We start from the raw sequence: 14867 nt of genomic DNA, 5'->3' as shown, positions 1-14867 counted from the left end.
AAATTGGAGGGGGGAGGAGGGAAGGCCGTGGGGGACTGAGAAGGAGAGACGGGAGTAGTTAAGTGTCTGTCTGGAGAGTAACAAGGGTCGTTCACCTCCCCGGGAGCGGGGACCCCATGCGTCGCCGCAGCACCGGAACCCCGGGCCGGGGTCGGAGGGCCCTGAACAGCCTCACGTCTCTCCGTACCGAGCTTCGGTGCTTCACGCCGCGACCTTCCCCCTCTCACTGCATCGCCACGGTGGCAATAAAAGCCTGAAATGCGGCTCAGCTCGCGGCCAGACGGGTTCTGTCCCTGCCCGGGGCTGCGGGTCCTTGTCGGGGAAAACGCGGGATGCTACCGTGCTTTGTCTCGACGGAGCGGTAGGGACAAGGTCGGGTCGGTTTCATGGGAGCACGTCTTTGGGGCGTTGGACTCAGTGCAGGGAGCCCTCGCTGCCCCCTTCGGGAAATGAGGGGGACAGCGGAGCCACGACCCCGACGCTCCCCTTCAGCACATGGCTGCGAGTGAATCAAGTCGCCCTGCGCACTCGGAGACCGACACCCATGCCCACGACCGAGAACAAGGAGGAGAAAGGGAACATGGGTGGTAGGAGCGGGGTAGGAGACCAAAAGTTCAGTAGAGAAAAGGCCAGGAGGAGAGGGATATGAGGGAAGCTCCACAAGCGTGTCGGGAGCGTTCGGGTCTCGTTGCGATATTATTATTAAACATAAAATCCCAGCAAAACAACGGCTCCCTTATAAAGGAAATCTGAGGAGTACAGCGAGCTAAGTGGAAGCTCTGTTTCCAAGGCGAGGCAGGATTAGTTCCCTGCACACAATAGCCGGTGTGTCGGAATTGCAAATGAACATCACCAGCAGTGCTGGAGTTACCCTCCTTAAATTAATATCGAGCTGGCTTCTCCGCTCAGCGTCAAGGACATTTCTACTCTTTCGAAGGGATGGAAGATTTAAATTTGCATATATATGTCCATGTATATGTATTTTGCTCTGATTTAGTCCGAGGAACTCCTTCCCCAGTGCAGCCAGTTATCAGTGCAGGAATTTGGGATGATGTCTGCTCTAATTGATTATTAAAAAAAAAAAAAAAAAAAGCAAAGAAAACAAACAAACAAAAAACAATAAAAAAACAACCCAACCCAAACTTAAACAAACACAAACAAAACACTTCCCAAACAACAAACCAAACAATAAATTCCAAAACAAAACAAAAACCCACTCAAACAAACAGCAACAAATCCAACTCCCAAACCATAATAACGATTATAAAAAAAAAAAGGAAAGGAAAAGGACTCCGAATTGGTGTGGGGTGACCTCAGGCCGAGGGAGATATGCAGCGCGGTCGCCGCTCAGTGCATAGCGCAGTATTTGCCGCTGCCGCACCCAGTTTAGCCCTTGCGGCTCCTGCAGCGGGGCTGCCGGCATACGCCCCCGGTGCGTTACTGTAGACGCCGGCCCGTAAATCTCGGCCGAAGCAATATTTCTATCCCATCATCAGACATGCAAAGGGGGAAAGTAATACATTTGATCTTCCGCTGCAGAGAGGGGAGAGAGAGAGACTGTAGGCTCCAGGGCTCTTTTAAACATTTCAGGAATTAATGGGGGATGGGAAGGGTCTAGGAAGGATGGATACATTAAGATGGTAAAATAAAAACATGATATGAAGATATATTTACTGTCATCTCAGAGCCAAAACATTTATGCTCCCACGCTTTTTTTTTTTTTTTTTTTTTTTTTTTTTTTTTTCTTTCCCTGAACAAATAGGAACTTAAATGATGCATTTTAATTATTTTAAGAAAATAAGCAAGAAGGCTCTTTTTTAGAGTCTAAATAAATAACAGAGTGTTCTGTGCTGCTGATGCCTCTAGCTTGTGGTGGCTTCATCTGTGCAGCCACTACTGTGAGCTCTGAAAATCTGGGAAGAATGGGGTGTTACTGGCAATTTCCGAAAGGAACTGTCCATTATTTGTGAGGTTTTCTGAAACAGAACATCCAGAGAATTTTCTGACAGCCTGAGAGGTGAAAAGGGGACCAATATTTTCCTAAAGGTTCAGCTCAGAATGATGAGTGTGTAATCTCACTATTGTTTTAAGCTGGAGGTGAGAAGCAATTTTCCCTTTTCTTCCAAATAGTTATTTCAGCTCCCTCCCCCACTAGTGAGGAATGGGTATGTATTTCCATGATATAAAATGAGCTGTATAGATGTCTTGTAGTTTCTCAGATCAGCTTTTTTTGTTGTTGTTGTTTTAATTGTTTCTGTTTTCCACTGCCTGATCTAATTCCTGACAACTTTCTTCCTGAGTACATTATGTCCTTAAACTCCAATAGATTGCAGGGAACTTCCTGAAGGAGAGTGATACTCACAAGACCTATTTTTTCTTTTGGGGTGAGGGAAGGAGGGGAAATTAAAAAAAAAAAAAAGAAAAAAAAAAAAAAGAAAAAAAGAAAGAAAGAAGTGAGAATGGACCAGAAGAGAGATCTTTTGAGTTCACATTTAAAAAAGGGGAAAAAAGGGCATGTAACACTATATGACAATTGCAGGGAACACTAAACCACATACACTGGCAATTCTATAGCAGAAAATATTAGTCATAATCTTCCAGTGTAAAGAAATTAAATAATAGATTTCAGCTCCTCTTTGCAGAAATATGTAAAACATTTAAGGCTAACAGATTTTTGCTCACAATTTTTTCTCCCCAGATAGGACTCAGCTTCAGTCAAATTTTTAGTACGTTCCTGATGCTCATCTCTTCTCTACTGCCTTTCATTTCAGATAGAGTCTGATGAACTTTGTCATTTAAACACTGCAGCCATTTCTATTAGCTTAAATGTGTCCAGAGAAATGTAGAGAACGTATATACAAACTCCTGTCTTTCCCTTTGTGATGTGTTTGTACTGTGCCTTCAAGACTTGCTGCTTTGGAGGCTGTGTCATCAATGTGAGGAGTGCAGAAACCACAAGAAGGTGGATAGCTAGGAAAAATCACACATTTTTGGTTTCTGATTCAAGCAGAAAAGTAACATCAGCGTAGGTAACAGAACCATTATTGTCACAGCAAGAAAAATAAGGAGAACAAAGAGAAAAGATATCTTAATAGCAGTAAATGTAAGCTGAACTGTTTTATAGAGCAGGGCAGTACAACTGATTTCCAGCCTACATAGTTCCTACCCAAAAGATGGAACAGACCACAGTTTGTAGTACCCAAACAAGAGAAAACTGAAAACTGCTGGTCATGAGTGCAGGCTGTATTTTCCAACATGTGAATCTACCTTCATTAATCATGCTAAGAATTTTCATATTTAAATATGAAATATTTATGAATATATATTCATATATTTATGAACTTACAAGCAAAACAGAAAAGTGGTTGTTACCTTGTTTTCACATAAGTCCTGAAGAAGTCATGGCTTTTGCTGTACATCTCCACCATGACTTGCCTCAAAACTATGAAATAGTGTCATTGAACAATGAAAATTGTCCTCCATGAATAGAGACTAGATGGCCTAACAACATCTTCCATTTGTACTTTCTCAGAATTTACATCTTCATAAAAATAGGCCCATTATCTTAGGGTACTCATTTCAAATTTTATCATCATCTGATTTGAAGAAAGCTGAAAAAGTATTAAAAAATATTGTCAAAGGTAATTTACAAAGTACTATCATTACACTTCAGAGGTAACATATTATTGACAAGAACTTGAGTTTTTCAGTCTCTTTTGGACTATTAATTAAGAACAACTTCAAAGCACCTAGAGCAGGACCCTGCTTTCAGTATTTAGTAAAGGACTGGTAGGACCTGTATAAACTACTCAAGTCATCTGCAAAATGACTTGATCAATTTCATTTAAAGTTCTCAATCCATTACTGAGATAGAATAAAAATGTTGCACCTATTTGCCACTTTTAGTTTCATGAAAATAATCCTCTTGTTTGGGTAGTTCTTTTGGCTTTTTAGGGACAGGAATTCCTTACCTATTGCTTTTTGTTTTCTTGTTTGTTCATTAATCATGATAAGCCATTTAGGGCAGCTTCTACAAGTCACTTGAATTCAATACCTTGTAGGGATTTCAGATATTCTCTATATGGATTAGACACCTAAATGGAACTGGTTTATACACTGGACACTAACTACATTTAAATATCTCAGCTGTTGGTTTAGAGTCTGCTTCATCTAAAAACATTTTCATGTTAGAAGTGGGGCTGCCCTCCTTTCCATGTAAGGACACAGTATCATGTGCCATGCACAACAGCAAATCTGTAATATAAAACAGTGGATGCTTCTGTACTCAGACAGAGGAAGAAAGACTGCTTCTAATGTGACCTTTAAGCTGATGTATTTCTGAGGATGGGAAAGACTCGCTTATACTTTTTCAATACCTGAAACAGACCTAGTGTAATTAACAAACAATTTTCATACAAAAGCTGATCTCAGGCTTAATGCTTTGCATTTCTACTGTGCTACTATTAAATGAGTTTCTTTACAATGACTGAAAGTAGAGAAGTAGCTGGCTTGGGGTAGGTTCTCTTGGTCCTTAATCCTGAATCATCTTTCAGAGGAGACAGTTGGGAAGATGTGAGTTAGGTCAGAGCTTGCAGTGTTGGCTTTTACTAAACCTTCTCCTCATGACAACATGAGTAGAAGAGCACTACTTCAAATCCTGAATGCTGTTCTGTTTCAGTGGACAGTCACAGAAATGATATTATATGATAAGGGGAGGAGAGGAAGAGGGGAATTTATCATTGCTGTTCTTGGAAATAGAGATTGGAGATCACGATGTGCTGGCTCGTCTGTGAGAAATCCTCACATGCTTGAGGTCGTGTGGGTTCCTTATAAACATTCATGAGTGTAAGTGCACTCAGAAAGACCCTTAATGGTGAAACTTGCTCCAGGACTTTGTAACTACTATATTTATCTGCTGTTCATCTGAGTGGTCTAACTGGAATAACACTTGGTATATATCAGAATTCAGTTGTACACCAAAGGTTCACACTTAAATGTAGAACACGAAAATTCTGGCATTTCATTCTACCAGTGTACAAAATATTGGCCATGTAGACAAGAACAGCATCTCTGTCCAGGACTTATATGAAAGTATCTTTAGTCTGCTGTTTATTTTAAAGCCTAAATTAAAGAAGTAGCTTCTAATTTAATAAAAAGTGCTCTGAAAGTTGCTAAGCATCTTCAAGAAAACTCGTGATATAAAATTTCAGTTGTTTGTTTAATTTCAGAAAAAGGTTGCATGTTATTATTTGTTCCATAGATCAAGAGAGAAAAGTATAATTGAAATGCAATAAGACCTTTCAACACTTTCTTTGACTTCTATTTTATTGCAGTTAAAACCTCTTTAATTGTCACGTGAAGTTTCATCAACTATTCAACAAATGTTTATGCATAAAACTTCAACGGATTATTGATTATGCAAAGAGCCAAAGGAAAAAAAGAAATTAAACAGGTTTGTCATATGGTATGTGTTTATCTTAACCTTCCTTCTTAAAAAAATCTCATCTACTAAGTACTTTTATCAGAGACTAATTATACTCTCTGAAAAGATTTTTTCCAGCACCCTTCAGTGCCTATACCCTTTAATCATATCTCATTACATCTACCTAATCCATCTCTTTTTCACATTGCCAGGGCTCATTAATAGTTTTAAAAGCCAGTTCTGGGCATTATCTTTCTTTCATATAGAAATATAAAAAATACCTATAAGATTTTATTCCTAGATTTCAAAGTTATTTGTAATTAGATAAAAATTGTTTGGCAATACTGAATTTTTGACTAAATATAACTTTAAAGTATGCAATAGAATAGGAGTAGAAAGATGTCTTTTCCAAAATGGTTGTTTTTCAACCTGTTTTAACAGGGCATCAATAATCACTTTGAAAGGAAGTGATCCTTGACTAATATTTAGCAGATATTGTGCTTCACAGATGTTTTATAGGAGATACCTATCATGAAAAGTGTGAGTAATCCAAAGAATCTACATGATTGAAAGGGGGAAAAAGAAAAGACGTGGCCTTCCTTCCTAGGCTGCATGCATGCCTGACATCACTGCACTATGAAAAGCTATTAGAAGGCATCTTTGTTGTACTATCAGCTAAAGCGAACCGATTAAAGTAGGAAGAATAAGTGATGCATTAAATTTTGCATTTTTTTTTCTGTTCTCAAATGATCTTCAAACAGATAGTAATATTCTCAACTACTTTTAGCCTTGAAAATGATTTAGAAATTGCTTCAGGGAAACATTTGTAGGCTATTCCAAAATTCACAGATTTCAGCAATTTACAATTTACATTGCATTATTAGTTATGCAAGTTATGTGATTGTATTTGTTCTCCCATTTTCAGGATGGTTTATAATGTCAGTTTACCTCTGATGTTGTACTGATTCATTTTCACATGTTGTAACATACCACTTGTGATTTTGAAGGTAAAACCTGTAGCCAGATATCAACTGTGAAGTTCCTTTTGCCCATGTTTGAATAGAGTGCCACTGAAGTTTTTTGTCTCCTTTTGTAATGAGAAGTATTATATATTCCATGAATTACATGGGTTTTTATTTAACATATTAGAATTACTAAAGAAACTTGTGACATTTGTTTTCAGCCCCTGACATTTCTGTCAGAGGAAGCAGTACTTTCTGCTATAAATTCTAAGCTGAGTTAACCTTAAAATCCCAGAAAATGTTTTTCACATACTTTGGTTGAGGCATTCCTTGGATGCTTTGTTTCTGATAATTGTGAAAAAGTATGGACACAGTTTGCAGCAAACAGCCGTTGTTAGAAGCAGGAAGATCATCCATTTCTTGGAATTTTGGATGACCAAGGCAAATTGACATCACCTCTGCACCTACTGAATGGTTAAGTGTGAACACAGGGGATTTCATGTACTGCCTTATGAATATTTTGCATTTCTTCTTCCCATCCAGGAACAGAAAATTCGGAACTCCAAATTAAAAATTGAATTTTTTGGTCTCTAAACAAAAAAATATTTGTAGAAACAAGTATAAAGATAAAGCTAAAATGTATTTTAATATGATATCTGATACCTGATATATGTATATATATGTACTTAATATGTCTTACATTTTGTTTGAAATGTGATTATGCACCTCAGAGTCTTTAGTGTATGTAGGAGCTGATATGCTGTATTTGTAAGAGCTGCTTCTTTCTCTAAGAGTTGATTTATATAGACAATCAGAAAATATGAAGATTTTAGATATATGTCAATTGTTGATGTAGAAATCACAGTCAAATGAAACTTCCTTTTGGGACTACTAATGAATACAAGCTAAAAATGTTTTCCTAAGTATTCCTTACTACAGATTTATGGTATTTCTTTCAGCAAGCACACATAAAATGCCATGCCTAGAGCTAACCCAAGAGCAACGTGTTACTTCCCAGTCTGTGAAAATGTGTGTGGTTTCAGATATCTTTTTGTTCCTCACTGGAAATAAAATAAAATTCACTGGAATATTTTTTTAATGTCATAAAATTACGTATAGATGTTTTGAGGCCAAAAAAAGACAGATTTTCTTTGGACATATTTCCCTTATCATTCCTTTCTTTGTTTTTCACTCACTCATTAGGAAATGACTAAATAGACAAGCCAGGATGCTTAGAACATTCCCATTGAAAACTTTGTTAAAACTGACACATTTTTATGAAGCATTTTGGCTTCAGTGGAAAGACATATTTAGAGGAGGAAAAGAAGTCAAATAAAATCTGACTGGTAACAAATGCAGTCAAACTGATATTCATATTTAAATTTGAACTAATATATACATGATTTTTTTTTTTTTCCCCTAGAAATTCTTTAGTCCAAATGATTTGAATAGTCCTGAGTAATGCCAACAGCTCTCTAACTAACAAGGAACATGGAAGACAGATGTCTTCCATTGCACTAAGAAATTTTTGGGCTCTTTAGGAAATTGGAAGTTGTGGAATTTCATATGCAGTCTCTGCTAAAGGATATATACTGTCTGCAGTTACGTTTACTTCTGGTAATATCTTTAAATGTTCTTTAAGATTATTAATTAATGCACAGAATCATAGAATCACAAGGTTGGAAAGGACCTGCAAGACCATGTAGTCCAACCACCTTCCCATCACTACTGCTACCACAAGCCACTAAACCATATCTTGTAGCTCCTCATCCAGATGCCTCTTGAACACTGCCAGGGATAGCGACTCCACTACCTCCCTGGGCAGGCCATTCCAGTGCCTGACCTCTCTCTGAGAGAAAAAGTTTTTCCTTATGTCTAATCTAAACATCTTCTGGTACAACTTACGGCAATTTCCATTAAGAAGTGCAGAATTCCTTTAAGACTACATCTACATCTACATTTACATCTACATCCACATCCACATTCACATCCACATCCACATCCATATCTACAAGCCTAACGGTTAGTACTCCATTAAAAATCTTGGGGAAATATGTATTTTTTCTAGTTCTTGTTCTTGTTCTTGTTTGGAAAGGTTCAGCATTTATCATTGACTAGATAAACTTATATCCAGTAGGCTTTTTTAGTGGCTGCAGAATTGTTATAGACATCGCTATCTTCAGAAATCAGTGCAGAATGCCTTCAAGTAGTAACATACTTGCTTAGCAGAAAACATAGTACACAAGAAATGGTGAACACAGAAGAACATTTCAAACTCCTTGCAATTGAGGTCTAGAATAAATATGTTCTACAAAAATGAATGGAATTGTAAAATAAAGAAACTCGCTTTATATTCAACTTGTATAATTTCAGAATGATCAGGTGTTCTTTCAGAAACCAAGGTTTCTAAGGGATAGCATAAAACATGAGAACTCAAGCAGAAAGCCAAGAGCTGAGTTAAAGATCCAAGCTAAAGTTTTGTTAAAGACACAGTAAGAACAAGGTCTGATAGTAGAGTCTATCTGAAGTGTGACTAGGAGAGAGGCATAGTATGGGATTATAGTTACAGGTGTGATGTAGCTAAGAAAAATCTCAAGGGAGAGGGTAGGTGGCTTTAATTTTATATGGGAAGTCAGAGTGAAGAATGCAAAGAAGGGAAACATTCTTAACAGATGGTAGAAAAGATGGCTTGAACTGCTCTAATGTGAAGGGGTTTGAGTGTATGGAATAGAAACCCAGAAGACGTGGGTTATAATTGATGCGATGAAAGACAATTGAGATATAAAAATATTTTAAACGGCATATCTGGAGAATAAAAAGCAAAGCAAAAGAACTACTTGGATTAAGCAACTGCATTTATTTGCAGGGAGAAAGAGGAAAGAGAATGCAAATCCAGAGCGGAGCTACTAATTGAGCGCAGGATGGGGGTAAACTTCTCAGGTTCTGCTTTCTCTTTTGTATATGAGATGCTTAGAATACTATTGAGGATCGTGGATGATGGTTTAGACACTAAAATATGACAAGAAGATATAGAGAATTTTCTGAAACTTTTTTGATACAAACTGAAAAAGCAAGTCAGAAAAAAAGACAAAAAATCGCTGTTGATGTTCTGAAGGTTTGAAAAAAAAACAAACAACTCTTCTGTGAGTAAATGTTTAGTTTGGAAGATCTGCTTGATATCAGTCATTCTGATTTATCTTTCCAGAGTGTGGAGTTTAGGGATGGAGAATGGACAGTTATCCAAGATGCATGTGTGTACAGCTCAGTTGAGTACCAGGAGTACTCAGGGTTAGTATCTTTGACTGTCAGAAAGATACAGAGACACAGTCTGTAGTAAACCACAGTTCCTTAAAAGTAGAGAGAGCAGCCACTATTTGTTGAACCACAGGAATGACTGAAGAGAATTCATATTGTTCTATGATCAGTGATTTTCAGTATCACACTTCAAACAGAAGTACAGAGGAGGCCAGTGGCTGACTTTTCTTGTCAATAGCACATGTAGCCTGGGAATCACAGCTGTTAATAGAAACTATTTCCTTTCTCAAAGAAGAAAGAGGTAGAACTTGATTGAGGAACAGCTGCAAAATTCAGCTGAAGATACATACAGAAAGAGGGAGGGAATGGCTGAGACAAAGATGGGGGAAGGAGTAAAGAAGATAGTGGTAGAAGTAGGAAAGAGTCATTATTTAAATATGTAGCTCAAATCAGCTAAACATTTTACCAATTTCATGGAAGGGCTTCAGAACTATGAGGTTCTTTCAAAGAAACATTAGAAAATTACAAGTTGAACTGTGTTATTGTCTCCATCTCCTGCAAACTAGTTGTTTTCATTTATCTGTTTAGCAAGGACAGTATGCTCAGCCTTGTAGAGCAACTCAAAATAAAGACTGCTCTCATTTCTCTTCAACAGGCTTCACAGGATAGATAAGAAAATGTGAATGCTTACTTTTGTTTGCATTATATCCTCTGCAGAATGATGAATCTTGCAGTTGCTTGTGTACAGGTAAATAAATAGGAGAGAAGTAGTCTTCTGTCCACATCTGACAAAGAAACACTACTATACAAATCACTGTTACACATTTTTTTGACATTTATTAATGTCTTTAGGTTACTTAAGCCATGCTTATATTCAATATAATTGTGCCTGGAAATATTCTTAATGAGCATCCTACAAACTATTAGATTTGTAGGATAATGATACAACAAAGTAGTATAATATACTGATCTTAAATCCCTGAGGATTCTCATTAGTTACAGCAGGGCTAAAATATGAGGCTTCACAAGAAGAGAATCACCCTAGTCCCAGACAATAATATGTTCTGTGCTTGTTAGAATAATCTTCATTTTAAGCCAAGTGAGATAAAAATCACTTCTTTGATGATCACAATTTGCCTAGGGATATTAGTTAGCCTTTGTCAATGGTTCTAGCTAGCACTGGAGTAACTGTCCCAAACACCAATAAAACTACCTATAATTATTTGTCAGAACCACATCCGTGATTTTTTGTTATTTGGTCATACACCAGATAAATCAGCAAGTGTTTTATTTAGAACTTGAAGTCACGTAATGACGTAACTTTAAAGCTAATTAACATTAATTATCAAGTCATTTACGATTGTGCTTAAATTGACTTAAAGACATTTCTTCCAAAACGGTTGTTATGTTTTTTTTCATGTTGCTGCATTGTGGATTCTGTGCTTCCCATCTGACATGTTTTCTCAACTACTGCTTTTTGATGAAAACATGAAAGTACTCGAGGGAACGTGATAAAAGCAAAAATTCTATGATCTCTGCAAGGTAAATGACAGCACAGAAATTGGCACATCTGGATCAAAAATACTTAACATGTTTACTTAAACAAACAAATTTAAACATGGGTAATTAGGACCATAACTCAATGTACATTTCCTGTAGCAGTTTCTTCTCTTTCACTGGTAATTCAGTTTTGTCACAAACATTTATAGTGTGCATGTCTTACTTTTTTGTTATTTCAAACAACTAACCTAAGTTTTATTTATTTATTTTTTTCATGTTAGCTCTTTTTTCTCTGACATCATATAACATATCTCTCTTCACAGGAAATAATGGTCATTTAAAATTATTGGAGATGCACATGTGGGAAATGACAAACTGTTTTCAAGACAACAGAATTAAAACAAACAAACAAACAAGCAAACAAACAACAAGCCAAGCCCTGATAGCATTCTTGTTATTGCTGCTTTGTTAAGGACATTTGTTATTTAATTTAGATCAAAATTTGTTCCTTTACTTAAAAGTGGTAAAACAATTTATATTAAAAGGAATCTTATGCAAACAACCATGCAAGGTTAAACATTGATTCTTTGTGTAGCTGGAAGTTTATGAAATACTGAGAGAAACTGCAATGATGTATTTTAAGAATCACAGAATTTTAATTCAAAAATACTGGTAAATATGTTAAAATTGCAGTTTAGTTAAAACACTTAGAAATAGAAATTAATTGTTCTAGTACTTTTATCTTACTCTTTTTAATCTCTTAGCTTCCTTGGCATTGGAAGCAAGTGTTCTGATCTGAAGGCACACTTAATAAATTGCATGTATTCAGGATTTATAATGAAAATATTTTTTTAATAATTGTAAAGACAGAGACAAATATTTTGTTTCTATTCCAGTCACATGCCTTGCTTTGAATTAAGATAATCATACCTCCTTATTCAGATGAAAATGTTTTCGTTAAATTTGGTCACAGGTCCTACTATTCAATTAATATAATCATACCTCCTTGTTCTGCTGAAAATAAACCAGTTGTTTAATTAGACATGCCAGTTGTTTATAATACAATGTTTCAGAAATTCTTGTTTAAAAGAAAGGATAAAGATTTATATCAAACATTTCAATCTGACAGGTAAATTACATTTTCTCTATCATAAAGAAGGCAAGGCAGGAAAATGGTTGCAGTGTAAGAGTAACTAAGGTGGATGTACTGAGGAAAAGCACACTTGTTCTCATTGCTCAGAGATGTGATACGAGTCAGCCTACAAAGGTGACCTTATACACCCTGGAGATTAAAACATTTTATCTTGTTAAAGTAGGAGAATGCACATTATTTTGAAGTTGTGAGTGTATTTTCATAGCTAATCCATTCAGAAAAGAGGAAAAGAAGAATGAGTGAGATTTTCAATTTAAAAAATGTACAGAATGTAACTAATATGTTTAATAAAAGAAAGAAAAATGTTTTATTTAAGGTTCTCATCAGATCTTCTTATCTTGACTTACATCCCCTTTCACAGGTCTTAATACAGTGTATCTAAGACCTAAAGGACATAGGGAGGCTGAATTCTCTTTCATGAACTGAAGCTGGCATGATTTGCAGCTTATCACAGGCAGGTTTTCTCATAAGAAGTTCTGTTGCTGGAGTTCAGATACTTCATGGTTTCCTAGAAAACCCCATTTTTGCTTCTAGTTAGCTGTGGTCTGGATAATTTGGCTGGTGATCTTCAAGTGAAGGAGTCAAGTGGTTCTTTGAACTCGCTGTACTCTAATGTAACCTGCTTGAAATTAAAAAATATTTTTGAAAGGGAGAGAGCCTTTATTTGCCCTATTGTCAGGAAGTGCATTCAGAGCATCTTGATGTCTCTCTGTCAGAAATCACAAAACATCTCTGCTAATAAAGAAGATCAGGTGAAGAGCAAGGAGGGAACAATAACAGCTTGCCATATTAATCTTTTTCACACTCTGAAAGATTACTGCAGTGTGCTTTGATAAGCCAGCCCAGTCAAAATGAGTGCGACTTGTGGTTGGTAATTGAAGAAATAGAAAACTTAACTGCTTTCATCATATAACACACACACACCAAAAAAAAATCTTAGCTGAAGTGTTGCTTCATACTTGCATTTCAGTGTGCCTTCATATGGTCATGGAGGCTTTTCTTTCTCCCTCATAAACCACAAGAATGAAGATGGGTATGATTTTTTGAAAGGGTGAAATAGGTTGTCTGTCAGTTGGATTTAGGCGACAGTCTGTCTGCAGCCTGTAAGATGATCTGTATAGTGCCAGAGGAAAGCAGGCAGAATTCCTGGCTTGCAAGCATAGATATCGATCTACCTTAGCCACCTAAACAATGCCTCACCTGTTTGCCTTGTCCATACCTTATTTTACGCAGTCTAATGCTTGTTTTGTTTGACTTTTCTTTTATTTCTGTGGATCTGAGCTTTGATACACTTTGGGGAGTACATAAACACAGTGTTGTACTTGAACATCACCATCCTGCAGAGTGCTCTAGCGGCTCTGGACCACCCCTCCCCAGATGAGAACAGCGTTGTTATTGAAAATTATGAGTGAGCAGAGAAGTAAGTAGGCCACATACAAGAGTGTTTGATCTATCAGACCAGTGTCCAATGACACTGAATGTGAGATGCTACTAATTACTGCATTATGTACTCCCAGTTAAAATTTCTTAAACTGGAGCTAGTAAAAGGCTCTATTTTTATATGTGTGTTTTTTTTCTTTCTTTTTTTTTTTTTTTTTTTTTTTTTTTTTTTTTTTTTTTTCCCAGCTGATGGCTACAAGATAAGACACTACACCATTTAGAAATATATCTGCTTATTTTGGAAAACAGTTATGTTATTGTGTACTGTCTCAAGCTGGAATGAAATAGAAAATGGCATTCCTTTCCCCAGTAAACTATAACATAAATATTTTACCACCATTTATCATTAGTTTGCCATTTCCTGCTGACAGCAATTCCAGCTTTGCCAGCAGGCATTGCGTCTCACAATTGCATTGTGTTCAGAACAAATTAAGACAAACACAATTTCTTATAAAATAAATGAACATAATTTGCAACAAAAAACTCCTTTTCTGAAGCTAAATGAGCATTTCTTTTAAGTCCTGACACTTCGTATTACTTAATTTGCATACAGCACATTTCACTTTTACTGGAAAACAATTAAGTTAACGAAGAACTAAGTCATCTGTACTCAGGGATAATTGAACATTGCTCGATTTAGAACTGTTTTACGTTAATGCTGTGAAGGAGCAGCCTACATCATGGTAAGATTTTTAGTGATTTCAAACACAGGCATGCTTTTGGCCCAGTGACATATGAAGGGGGTGGAACAAAATGGAATGCAAAATAGATTGTAATGACAGTTAAGCTGAGCTGATAATCACAAGGACTGATAAACACAAGGACTGACTCTGAAACTTTTTCCTCCTAGCAGACATAGTCTTCACTAAATAAGCTTATTTGGCTGTGTAAGGACTAATAAAGAGGGAAAATATTCATTTTCTGTCATCTCAGTATTTTTTCTTGGGTGCTAAAATGTTTTCCTGAATTAAGTGAGACAAACAAGGAAAGTATGCTGAGGCTGAATCCCAATCTTTGTTGCAGGTATACTTTAGTGAATGCATGGTTTTGGGCTTGCAAGAGAAATCTTTGAAGACTGAATCTACTTACAGTACCAGTCTTGAGAGTGGTCCCTTCCTTCCTTCCTTCCTTCCTT

The sequence above is a fragment of the Excalfactoria chinensis genome, chromosome 5, assembly GCF_039878825.1.
Source record: "Excalfactoria chinensis isolate bCotChi1 chromosome 5, bCotChi1.hap2, whole genome shotgun sequence".
Lineage (NCBI taxonomy): Eukaryota > Metazoa > Chordata > Aves > Galliformes > Phasianidae > Excalfactoria > Excalfactoria chinensis.
This window is presented reverse-complemented; position numbering follows the sequence as displayed.